General features: G+C 45.5%; 1 protein-coding gene across 1 annotated transcript in view; it reads right to left on the reverse strand.

Moving 5' to 3' along the window:
* The window catches only part of TRIM2 (tripartite motif containing 2), a 146,472-nt gene extending 135,859 nt beyond the window's left edge, over nt 1-10,613 (reverse strand). The window contains exon 1 of the mRNA XM_084768914.1: nt 10,327-10,613. The gene's annotated coding sequence lies outside the window, so the exon portion shown is untranslated. The remainder of the gene's footprint in view (nt 1-10,326) is intronic.
* Nucleotides 10,614-12,851: the final 2,238 nt, after the last annotated feature.

Genomic DNA, 12,851 nt, shown 5'->3' on the forward strand with positions numbered 1-12,851 from the left:
TGAATACAGGAGTACAGATGGAAACAACTTCTAACAAAGGTATAGTGAAATTGTATTTATTACTCCAAATAAATAAAAATAGTGGAATATATGAACACACGCAGGAGTAATAAAGTGATGGAAACAAATGCTCCTGTGGATTCAATGAATTTTCACAAAAAAATATGGAAGATGTAACCCTCTGTGCACAGCATAGGATGGTCTTTTATTTACAGTGCCATCAGGCTTCCAGAAAGATCAGAGGCTAATAGGATGTGCACTACAGACCACCCGTGTTCACACAAGCCAACTCGGGAGCCAGTCACACGGATTTAAAGAAATGTTTTCAAACTAACCTCCTACCTCAGATGGTGTCTGATTTTTAGGGACGGGAAACACTTTGCATATTTGTTATATGTGTGTGCAGATACACATACATGTGCAGGTGTGTGTGTGTGTGTGTGTGTGTGTGTGTGTGTGTGTGTGTGTGTTTGGAGGCCAGAAAACAGCACAGCCTTAGGTGTCATCCTAGGAACATTGTCCACCTTTATTTGGAGACTAGGCCTCTCACTGGCTTAGAGTTTGTCAAGTAGGCCAGGCTGGTTGGCCAGTGACTCTTATGGACTCCCATTACCAACAAGTGTCACCATACTTGGCTTTTCCATTTGAATTCTAGGGATTGGATTTAGGTCCTCAAATTTGCAAGCCAAGGACTTTACTGAGGAGCCATTCCCCAGGCCCAAATATTTGTGATATTTCAAAGAGCGCAGCTGTGGTGTGTGTCAGTGGTAAGTTGTGTTCTGGCATGTACAATTCTCTTGGGGCCCTTATGACAACCCCCTTTAGGGGGTTGAATGGCCCTTTCACAGGGGTCACCTAAAACCACTGGAAAACACAGATCTTTACATTATAATTTATAACAGTAGCAAAATTATACTTATGAAGTAGCAATAAAAATAATTTTATGCTTGGGAGGGGGGTGACCACAACATGACAAACTATATTAAAGGACCACAGCATTAGGAAGGTTGAGAAGCACTGCCTTATGACATCACACACACACACACACACACACACACACACACACACACACACACACAAATAATAACAAGCAAGCAAGAGCACATTGGCAGGTTCTAGGTCTGCAGTGTAGACTCAAAACTTAAACTTACCTTCCCTGTCTCCCCAGATTATATTTAAATAATAGTGATGGAATTCTCAAAAATATATGCCACTAAACTAGCAAAAAACAAAACAAAACAAAAACAAAAAGGTGGGCTATGGACAGATGTGAAGTCCCTTTAAATGTGGAGATCAGAAGGTGGGCTACAGGATACCCGCAGACAGACAGTTGTGACAGATGCCTAGAAGGAAGGAGCCTTAATTTCTTTTTAAAATCAAATCAAAGTTATTTTCTAATTGGTGCATAGAAACACACACTTGAGCACATTTAACGGGGTACCACACGAGTCTGCGAGATGTGTATATACTGTGTGTGGTGCTTACATCAAATTAAACACACTTAATTTCCTCAAGCATTTATCATTTACTTAACACACTATAAAAGGATTTTTTTTTAAAGTAACGTTTTAAATTTTCAATGAACTTTCTGAAGTTTTAAAATTTGAATTCTAGAGACAAGCGAAAGGAAATGAACCCAGGCAGACAGATTTGTCAGAATCAGAGAGCTTTGGCCGGAAGAAATTCCTGCTTCCTCCTCAGCGCAGGTGGCCAGCCCTTGGAGCACCATCATTGTGATAAATTAGTCCCAAGTCCTCCTTCTCTGTAGAGAAATCAGGCAGAGTCTCATTTTGTCTTTGTTCTGATGACAATACTCATCGTGGCTTACTCATCTGTGCCCTGTGAGCCAAGCTGGACCCTTTGCAGCAATTGCCATAGTCTTTAAAACAACCTACAGTGAGTGAGTCCCTGGTCCCCCACCCCCTCCCCACCCTCCACCCCACCTCAGACACCCGACCTATGTAATTCCCTATTTCTATCAGAAACAAGTGGCCAAACTCCAACTTCTTCAGCCCCCTGGCCCTCTGCCGCCGTGTACTGTCTCTGCTTTCCTCTCTAGATAGACAAGTCCCCGGAGCCAACAACCTGACAGCCGCGGCTCTCAGTCTTGGCGTGGATGGGCTGACACCTGGCCAGCTCCTGGTTAGCAGTCTACCAGCACTCACAGCAAGTCTTTGTTTCATTCTGTGTCTGGCTGTCATGTGTGACTCTTTCTTCTAAACACAGTGATAAGAGCTAATTTTTAAAAATTGCAAAATGTCCCCATTTAAAAACAAAAGTCCTTCTGGGGGAAACAGGGATTACTTCATTATTTAAATTGTTTTGTATTTCTGTTGCCTGTTATATATAACTACGTGTTAGCAAGGTAATTTCATTTCTAGCTTGTCACTATACAATAATGAGAATAATCTGCTTTAAAATAAAATGGGACTGGCCATAGTGGCACACGTCTGTAATTCCAGCACTTGGGAGGCTGAGGCAATGGATCTCTGTGAGTTTAAGGCCAGGCCAGTCTACATAGTGAACTTCAGGCCAGCCAAGTTACACAGTCAAACCCTGTCTCAAAAATAAAAAAAAGTGGTGGAATATAGTTTAGTGGGAGATAACTTGCATAGCATGTGCCAGGCCCTGGGCTTTATCTCCAGAGTGGCAAATAAAAAAATAATGTAATTATTAATGATAATAATTCATAAAATAACATTCTGATGGGGTCATTGTTTTAAAAACCAATTATGGTTCATAATATTGGCCTCACCCGTATTACTCATGGGTGCACAGCTGCATATCATGTGTCACATTTTCCTTTAATGATTTTTCTGCTGCTGTCATGAGTAACTTCAGGAGAATAGATTAATATCTCCTCTTCTTTCTCCCTATTTCCTTGCCCCCCCACACTCACATAAACATTTTGTACAGTATCAAATTTGTTAAAAGAATAAGAGCCAACAGGAATGTCCTAAAATAGAAAGGCCACTGGATAAATTACCTTTAGGAACGTCACACCATGATTATATAAATATAATATCAACTCTGTCAAGCCAGAGGACAGAAGTTGATGTCCTGGGCCCTGGAATGGGACAGCTAGTGATGCTTAGCAGGTAGCTAGGGACGAAGCAGGAAGAACAGCGAGTGTCAGCAAGGGCCAACACTGACATGCACTCCGCAGGATGGCCTCATGTTTGATAAGGAACGCTGGGTAGAGCCTGAGGCTGCTCAGTGGTTACAAGTGGGCACTGGCAGGGCATCAAACAAGAGTCAGCACTCCAGCAAATCTCTCCTCATCCTTGGGAACTGGTCCAAGTTGGCAGCAGAGGCTGCCAGGGTGGAATGTAATAATCTACAACTCCAGGAAAAGGGGGAGGCTTTCTTTCTTTCTTTTTTATGCAGTCACCAAGAGAGGATGGTACGCAAGGCCAAGGCATCCTGGCCATGCCTGAGACTTTGGCACCTCAGTGTCAGGGATGCTGTGGACTCTGTCCTTCTAAGACAGAGACTTCTGGGTTTCCTCACAAAGAACCCAACCAAACACTTGGGTCCACTTCCTTCCCTCCACCATGGGAGGCTTCCAGTTTTCAGCGTCTTGCTTTTTGCTTCAGAATGCCCTCCTGTTTCAACAACAGCCAAACAGATGGGTGGTGACTCGTGAATTTTTGACTTTCGTGAGTTCTGAGGTGGGGGACAGGATGGGACTGAGACACTTGAGGAGTTTTCTCCACCAATGAAGGAAACATGGCCCCTATGTCTCTCATCTCTATGGCTCTGCTTACAGCAGAGCCCACAGAATGTGGAAACGGAAAGTGCTAGAAACTGCTGACTCTGTTGATACACAGAGCTGCCTTCTGAGTGCCAGCACTAGGGTATGAGCTCAGGCCATCTGCACAGAGGCTCTGTCATTTTCCTCAGACATTCAGTGTCACCATAGATGGCTCTCAAGGTGTCATTGCTGGGGAGGGAGTAGTGTACCACCCTGTCTTGGCATCACAGTGGGGAAAATAACTGGAAAGAAACAGGTGTTCGGCTCTCCATCAACAAAGCCATGCCCCCAGCCCATACTCTTAGTATCTGCCCGCAAACATCCAAATAAAATTCAACAGCCTTTTCATCAAAGGTGCCAGCATACCAGAGAAAGGTCTATCTCTTTCATACACGGTTATGGTGCTTTGAGTGAGAATGGCCCCACAGACTCATATATTTGAACGCTTACTCAGCAACAAATGGAACTGTTTGAGATGAACTAGGAGGTGTGGCCCGATGGAGGAGGTGAGTCATTGGATATGGGCTTGGAAGTTTCAAAAGCCCACACCAAGCTCGCTCTCTCTCTCTCTCTCTCTCTCTCTCTCTCTCTCTCTCTGTATCTCTCTCTGTGTGTCTCTGTCTCTGTCTCTGTCTCTCTGTCTTTCTCTTCTCCCATTCCCTCTCTCCCTCTCACTCCTTTTTCAGCAACATACCTGCCTGCCACTATGCTTCCCCACCACAATGCTAATGGACTAAAAGCCCCCAAGTAAATGTTTTCTTTTCTAAGAGTTGCCATGATCATGATGTCTGTTCACAGCACCAGAACAGTAAGACAATGATGCTGAGGAACTTGATGTCTTTGTATAGAAGAGCGAGAGAAGCTTGACCTCTCCCCCACATCCTTCAAGTTACAAAACTCAACTTAAGTGACTTAAAGGGGATGGAAATACGACTTAATGGTAAACACTTGCCTATTGTGTGCAGGGCCCTGGATTTGACCCCGAACACTGAACAGCAACAACAGCAGCAACAAAAGCCAAGCAACCAACCAAACAAGTCCATTAGTCTTTTTAGACTTAACAGTTTGGCACAAAACTACGAAAGGACTAGAACCACACAGGGGATGAACTTCAAGTGATTGCCTGGGTGAGGATTTCTTTCTCTCTCTCTCTCTCTCTCTCTCTCTCTCTCTTTCTTTCTTTCTTTCTTTCATAAGACTTCAGAAGTCTTATTAAAACAGAAGCAAAAGTAAAAACAAAGTAGATGGGTTTGCATCAATCTAAAAGACTCTGTACCATCAATAGACATCACAGTGTCGTGAGAACCAACTGCGGAGGAGGAGACACTATACAGATTGCCCGTCTGAGCCAGAGTTAACATCCAGAACACACAAAGAAACTAACATCTCAATATCAAGAAACAAAGAATCTCATCTTAAAATAGACCAAAATCATTTCCCAGAAGAAGATGCACATTTCAGGAGACCAGATGTCTAAGAACTAGTTGCAAAAAAAATGATGTCAAGGAGTGGGGAAAAGGGTGGAGGGTGTCCAGAGTTGTACAAGGTAAAATTTACCAGAGACCTAAGAAGAAGACAAGCTAAGGCATCAGCAAGAGCAGAGGGTCCTGGGATCCTGAGGGAGGAGGGATCTTAAGCTAGACAGAGTAGCTGGATAAATCTGACTTTCTTCAACACCTGTCAACATGACCCACACTGGTTAAATAAAAACAAACAGTCTAGGCACTGCCTAAAACATTTAGTTGACTGTTGTAATGACTTTGTTGTTCTTACAGGGTTTAGAATGTGTGCCAGGGTTACCTGGCAAGCAAAATGGTAGTTACCAAGATGGCTGGCTAGGTAAAGCCGGGTCACAGTGACATACAAGGCATGATTGAAAAAACAAAAACAAACAGGCAAACAAACAAAAAACCAAATCAGTTGCACTGATTATCAGAGACTACAAATCAAACCCGCAAGAATATATCAGCTCAGCCTGGCTCAAGTGTCTGTAATCAAAAGTCAAGAAGCCATCGTGCCAGTGAGGCTGTGGAGAGACCAGAACTGCTGTATGTGATCGGTGGGAATGTAAGTAAGTGTAACTATGGTGGAAAACAGTACAACACTCCTCAAAAAAACAGAATGCTGTCACTGGTAGCGTGTTGGGCCTGGATGACATCACATTCAGGAAATATACTGAGCACTGGATGACCTTACTCATGAGGAACCTAAGATCTGACGTCACAGAAGTAGAGAGCAGACTTTGGTCCTGGGGGCTGAGGGAGGAGGGGAGACAGCAGGATGAGCTTTGTTACTGGCATAAAATATGTAGATGGGAGAAATAAATCCTGCTGTTCACACAGCAGGGTGACTTCGGTTAACAAGATGTATTGCATTTTAAAATAACCAGAAGGGAGGGTTTCGAATGATCTTGTCACAGAGAAATTACTAAAGCTTGAAATTATAATATGCTAATTACCCCAGCTTGATTGTTACACAAGATAAATATGTATAAAACATTAAAGTGTACCCCATAAATATGTATGGTTAATAGATGTCAAATCAAACTAAACAAAACCAACACAGGACCCAGTCAAAATACAAGAGCCTTGGCCCAAGGGCCAGGCATGGAGAATACAGCCAAGACAGTCTACTCCAGTCTCTTGAATTATTTCTGCACCCAACAAGGACACTTCAAGCTGTGCAGAGTAGCATTAAACGCTTCCTCCTGGCTAATGGAGACACAACACTTTCGATTGCTTCTGTGGCTTAAAGGAAAACTCAAGATATAGTGAACTGAGAATAGATCTTATGTCACCATCCGTACTACTTATATATGAAAGGCACCCCGTGTTTTCTTACCCCCTGCCCATAAGCCCACTTTCCAGCCCAGGAGACAGACAGCATTGAGACTGTTCCTTCATTTCCAAGGCCCCAATGTTCATTCCCACCTCCACGGGGGTGGGGGGAGGAGCTGCCAGGGAACTCTGTGGGGTTCAATTCAGGGAGGAGACAAATGTTGTCAGTTTATGCAGACCACCTTCCTTTGATTCACAGCCAGAGAAGCCCCTAGAAAGCTATAGAATGCTTCTTTATTTCATTAATCCAGAGATGTCATGCCAGAAAACAATGAGCCTTCCCAAGGAAGCCTTAAGGTCAGCCTGTGCCAAACCCTGCGTCCTACCAGCAGCACCAGGAAGAAAATGTGGGAAAAAAAAAAAAAGTTTATTTCTTGTTTCAAAAAAAGAAAGAATAAACCCCAAGGACCAAAGCTAGAGGTCCTAGGACAGCAGATAGCCCACTTGATTTCACCCCCTGTGACCCTGCACTGACCTTTTCTGAGAAGGCAAGGTCTGGTGAGGTTGCCCAATCTGGACTGTAAGACCATTCTGGCAGGGGCGTTTTGTTTGGCAAGCACAGTGCACTTTCAGATGTTTTAATTAGTTGCCAGCCTTTAAAGATCTGGTGGTTCCACATTAACAGATTGAAAGCTAGGCTCCTGGCTCCCTCTGGCAGAGCTGGCTAGCCTTGGTGTAGGCGGCTTGCTGTCCTCCTCAGTCAACCCCATCAGGGACACGGCTTCTCAGCACGTCTCCTTCCTGCCTGTCCCTGCAGCAAGAGACCTGGCCAACTGAGGCATGAACAGGTGTCTCTCAATCTTTTTTATTATTTTTTTTTAGTACATTGAGAGCTGTAAGAATAGATCCATCCCTGGGATCAGGCCAAATGAGTTCAAATCCCAGCCTGGGAAATAACCTGGGTGTTCGAGTCTTACAGGTCCAAGGTGTGAAGCCAGGCCTAAGAGTGGCCAGGCCTGAAAGGGTTAAGAGTGGCTAAGGCAGGAAAAGTAGGCAGCAACTTACTTTCTTCTAGATGTTCCTTGGTGGTCAACACCATTTTAGAACCTTTCTGTTAGATTCAATCTAACAAATTTCCTTGGCAGTAACAAAGTTACTTCTCTTTTTCTTCCTAAAACAGCCTTGGTTTTTGCCGTCACTGTTTTGGCCGTCCCATTCTCCATACTCAACTAATTTTTCCACAGTTTCTTCCAAGATCAGGGGATCCTGGGAACAGCACCCCTTTATTTTAGTCAGTAGTTTCTGGTTTCTATGTCATACCTAATAAATATCTCAGAACCACATCGGTTGCTCTTCACAGACCTTAAATGTAGTCGCAATCTGATTCCGATTAACAAGGAACTGAGAAACTACACAGTGGTGTGAAAACCAATATGTGGTGCAAATTCGAGTACCAAATATCAAGTCTCATTTTGGAGACATGACCATAATCATTTATGTAAAATTTAAGCTTTAGTTTCTTCCCTATAGACTACTTTATAATCCGTGAGTTTCTAAGCTGCATTTGGTTGGGGCTTTTCTGAATATTAAAGCATTCTGTGTGCTTTCCCCTCAAATCCTGCTTGCTCTTATTAAACCAACCCTTAAAGGTCAGGCTGGTAAAAGATGCTCAGGCAAGACATAGAATTGGAAGATTGGCCCACACCTTAGCATGTCTCCTAAGCAGATCTGGAGATAGCTTGCTGTGCCCTGGTTATGCCTGAGGAGATAGAGACCCAGAAAGTTCTAGCACTTGTTTATGGCCAGCATTCCCAACCTGCACTAGTCCTGGATGTGTAGTACTTTCTAGGGAAGGCCACGTCTTCCATGGCCCACAGCCAAGATGCTGCAAGCAGGACTCAAGAAATCACAGGGAAAGCCGGGCAGTGGTGGCGCACGCCTTTAATCCCAGCACTCGGGAGGCAGAGGCAGGCGGATACTGTGAGTTCGAGGCCAGCCTGGTCTACAAAGTGAGTCCAGGACAGCCAAGGCTACTACAGAGAAACCCTGTCTCGAAAAACCAAAAAAAAAAAAAAAAGAAAAAGAAAGAAAGAAATCACAGGGAAGCAAGCCTTGCCCAGAGAGTAGAGGAGAAGGCCGGGACAAGAGAGTAGACTTCTGAGCCAGATGGACATCAAAAGATAACCCAGTCTCTGAACATGGTGTTCAGGAGCCACTGGACTGTGTTGACCAGATTCCTCCAGAGAGATACAGACTCTAGAGAGGCCTTGACGTTGCCACATTTGTAAAGTTGAACGTCTTGCCCAAAATTATATATATATAACTAAATCTAACGCCAAGGTTTCCTGTAGCAAGCAATGTCGGCATCAAACAAAACCCATCACACCCTTTCACAACATTCATTTGGCAAGAAAGGAAGGAACTGAAGTCTTTTCTTTTGTCTCTAGTCTGAAGAAAGAGGAGGAGGAGGAGGAGGAGAAAGAAGGTGAAGAAGGAGAAGAAGAAAGGAAGGAAGGAAGGAAGGAAGGAAGGAAGAAAGAAAGAAAGAAAGAAAGAAAGAAAGAAAGAAAGAAAACCCTGCCCTGTAAGAACAAATACCATGTGGAGAAAAAGGAAGAAGCCAACTTGAAGCCTTACAGAGAGACGTGAAGACTCAGTATTCTGAAATCCTACCGCCATCCAGACCCAGGGGCAGTGAGCCTGTGGCCCAGCTAGGTGGCTTCAAGGAGGACTGAGTTAGTCCCTGATCAGTGCACAAAGATCATGCACTGGACGAGGAAACAGAAGATATGTCTCACTGCTGTGAGTCAACGCTAAAATGTGACTTCTCGCCTTTCCCTAGTGGCTGGACAGGACTGTGCTGCTTAGACCCTGGGTTCTTTTGTGTTGAGTCCGTCCTCACACTACTCGCTACCAACCTACGCCTAAGCCCCTCCCCAGGCCGCCAGGGGTGCGGCCAGCTCGCGCCACCTCCAGACGACCAGACGTGGAGATGTGCATGCGGGTACCCTTAGCAGCTGGTCCCCTCGCCGGCGCCGTCTAAGGCTTCCGTCACCGAAGCCGTAAGTGTTCCGATCCTGTCGCCAGGCGCCTGCCCCTACCGCGGTGGCATATACTCACGTTTCAAATGTTTGCCAAAGTGCCCGAACTCTGGTCACCAACCAGAACTACAAGGAAGCTCTGCAGGGCCGCTTTGCAGGCAGCAAGAAAGGACTAGCAGACGGCCATCTGGCAGCCCCTTATTTTCCGCGAGCTCCCCCAAAATGCTTCTCGGTGCCGCCAACGCAGCTGCCAGGTTTAATAACTGTGTCAGACAGCCTGCCCTTCCCCCTCCCCCCCCAACCCCCCTCCCTCCGAGGAGCCGCAGATGACAGGCGGGGGACTCAGTCAGCGCCTTTCACCGCAGTCTCCCAGGCTCGGCCGCAGGAAAGATTGCACAGGGACCCACTACGCCAAGATTCATAAGCCAAAAAGTCCTCCAGAAACCTCGCTTCTTTCCTATTCACTTGGAATATAAATCTATCTGATCGGTTCCCAGCAGCATTTCTTTCAGAAAACAAAGACGAATGAACCGAACCCGGGACGAGTACAGTGCAGGTGAGCTAACCTGCATCTCAAACGGAAAGGACCTTATGCAGCCTCCTCCAGCCCGGTTCCTACTTGACTCCTGGGCCTTGGTGGGATGTCCTGGGCACCACGCGATGCGCAACAAGGCCATGCAACTGAGCCTCACGTTTTAGTGGCGCACATCAACTCCCTCGTCTGTTCCTAGGGCTCATTTCACCGGGACCTTACTGTGTGGGGACGTTCCGCTGCAGTTTATCCGCTTGGACCATTTCCAAAGCGCAAGTGGTTCCCGGAGACAAACTGGATACACCAAGCTCGGAGGAATCCGGGGTTCAGTGTTGCAAGTTCACCATCAAAGCCGAATATTCCACCGAAAGTAATGTTTTAGAGCAAGTACAAAGGCCGATCTTCTGAGCACACCACACTGCAGCCTAGCGGCCACGCCTCTCTGTCCCCCAAGGGTCCTCACCCTAACTGGCTCCTCCCCAGGCCTCTTCTCAAGGCGCTGCACCTGCTTCCACTCTACTGAGTGGTTGCCTTGGAAACCCTGGAGAGCTGGTGCTCCCGGCAGACACGCTGTTGCCCTGACAACAGCGACCCAGCGCTGGGCGTACCAGGAAAAAATGTCAATGGATGCTGCTGTAAATACGGATTCAAGGCTCTATGGGGGACTGGTTGGTAGGGCGGGGATAAGAAAATAGCCATATTAGGGCATGCAGACTGAGCCTAGGGAGCTTGGGTAGGGTCGGTGGGCATCACTGTCTGGGGACACTGTGTCGCCCCACCCCCTCTGCACCAAGTGAGTTTGGACTTGGCTGTAAAACAAACTCCATAGTTCTTTTAGTCTGTCTCTTTCGTTCTGCTTAAGATGTTTAAAAGGGATTTTTTTCAGCATGAACTGGCTCCCACAGGTATGTTGGAAACAGAGTGAAGCCCTCCTGAGGATAATGGTTAACCACGGATGACGTCATGTGCGGACATTCGAGAACTCCAGCTGTGATGAACACACGGCTCCCAAACTTCATTCATTGTTTGAGAAAGCCTAAGAAACCTAACCGTATTTATGAAAAACCTGAATGTGCATGCACCATCTTGAGATTTGAGTAAGGAGTTCAAACTTATCAAGCCGCAGACAGGCACTTCTGTTAAGGAAATAGGGCACCATGAAAATGAATGAGCTGAAAAGCAACTTCCTGGGCTTGAAAGGCTGGCTAGGAATGCCGGAATGACCTGTACAGAAGAGCAAGTGAGAGTTTGCAACGTTCTGCTTCAAGTAAGACAATGGAATAAAGGGGAAAAAAATAATGTGGAACAAAACATTCAAAGCCCACAGATTAGACACTTAGAAAAATGCAAAAATGAGGTGACAGCTGACATTTTTCAAATGTCTAATCTATGCAACAGTGATGCAGAAACCAGAGGGATATTTGCACAGTACTGACAGAAAATCACCATTGTATGAGTCAGGATTCTCTAAAGATAGAAGTGACAGAACGAGTGTCTATATTCCAGAGGTGGTTTATTGGATTTTCTTATGTAACATGGGCTAGGCAGTCCAACAATGTCTGTCCATACACTGGAAGGCTGGATTGTCATGCCATGTGAAGCTAATTGCATTTATTAAGCCAAGAAAACTTCTTTGCTTTATAAGCACTCAGCCTCAAGTATATTGGTACAGCAACAGAAAACAGGTCAACACACCTGTGCTTCGTTTGTATATGGCTTCCTTTTTGTCTTTAAGGCACCACAAGCTTGGGTCCCCTTAGACCATCTCCCGTTGGCCTTGTGAGATACTGTGACTGTGGAAGGGGTGTGTCCTCTCATGTTTGTCCTCACTCTAAAGGCAAGAGTTATCCAAAGGCTGGGGTCTTTAAGAGTCATTCTTAGAACTCTGCTTATCACACCATATGACCCCAGCCATTCTTTCCCTACATACTATCCTGAGTAAATGAAATGATACATACATGTCAACTCAAAGATGTGTAGGCAGTTACTTATATCAACTTTGTTCATGGTCACTAAAAGCCAATAGGAGCTCAAATGCTCATTGGTGATGGATCAACAGAACACACTGTGGTGCCTTCATCAGTTCATGTACACTCAGCAACAGAGAGGGGCATTGGCCAACATACACAAAACATGGAGAGATGCTAGGCGTTGGGCCTAGTGACTGGACCCTGACACAGAAGGCTACATAGGGGATGCCTGCATTAAAGTCTAAGAAACTCTGGAAAGGGCAAGACTGTAGTGCCAGGAAGCAGAGCAGATGGTGCTGGGGCCTGGAGGAGGAAATTCTGTGCAGCACAGCATGGTGTTCCAAGCTATGTGCTGACTGTGCTGCTGGTTACATGACTCTGAACATTGCAGACGGTCAGTGAATTGCACAGCCAAAGTCAGCCAATTTCACTGTAGCCTCGAGTCTTACACCATTTTCTGTTGCTATGGCCAAATACTAGAGACAGGGTAATCTATAAAGAATGCAGGTTTATTTAACTTAGGGTTCCAAAGGCTGAGAAGACCAACACTCAAGGGCTGCACTGGATGAGGTTTTTCTTAGTGGCATAGATTCTGCAGATTTGGAGGGGGACAGAGGATATTAGACTGTAAAAGGGACACACTGAGAGACGGAACCAAATTGGCTTTGTGACTGACCCATTCTTGAGACACCATTTCCATATTAACCAATTAACCCATGAATTAAAGGCCCCCTGGCATAACCTCACCGCCCATTAAAGGCTCTGCCTCTTACCATG

Source organism: Acomys minous (assembly GCF_964271855.1).
Source record: "Acomys minous genome assembly, chromosome: 19".
Lineage (NCBI taxonomy): Eukaryota > Metazoa > Chordata > Mammalia > Rodentia > Muridae > Acomys > Acomys minous.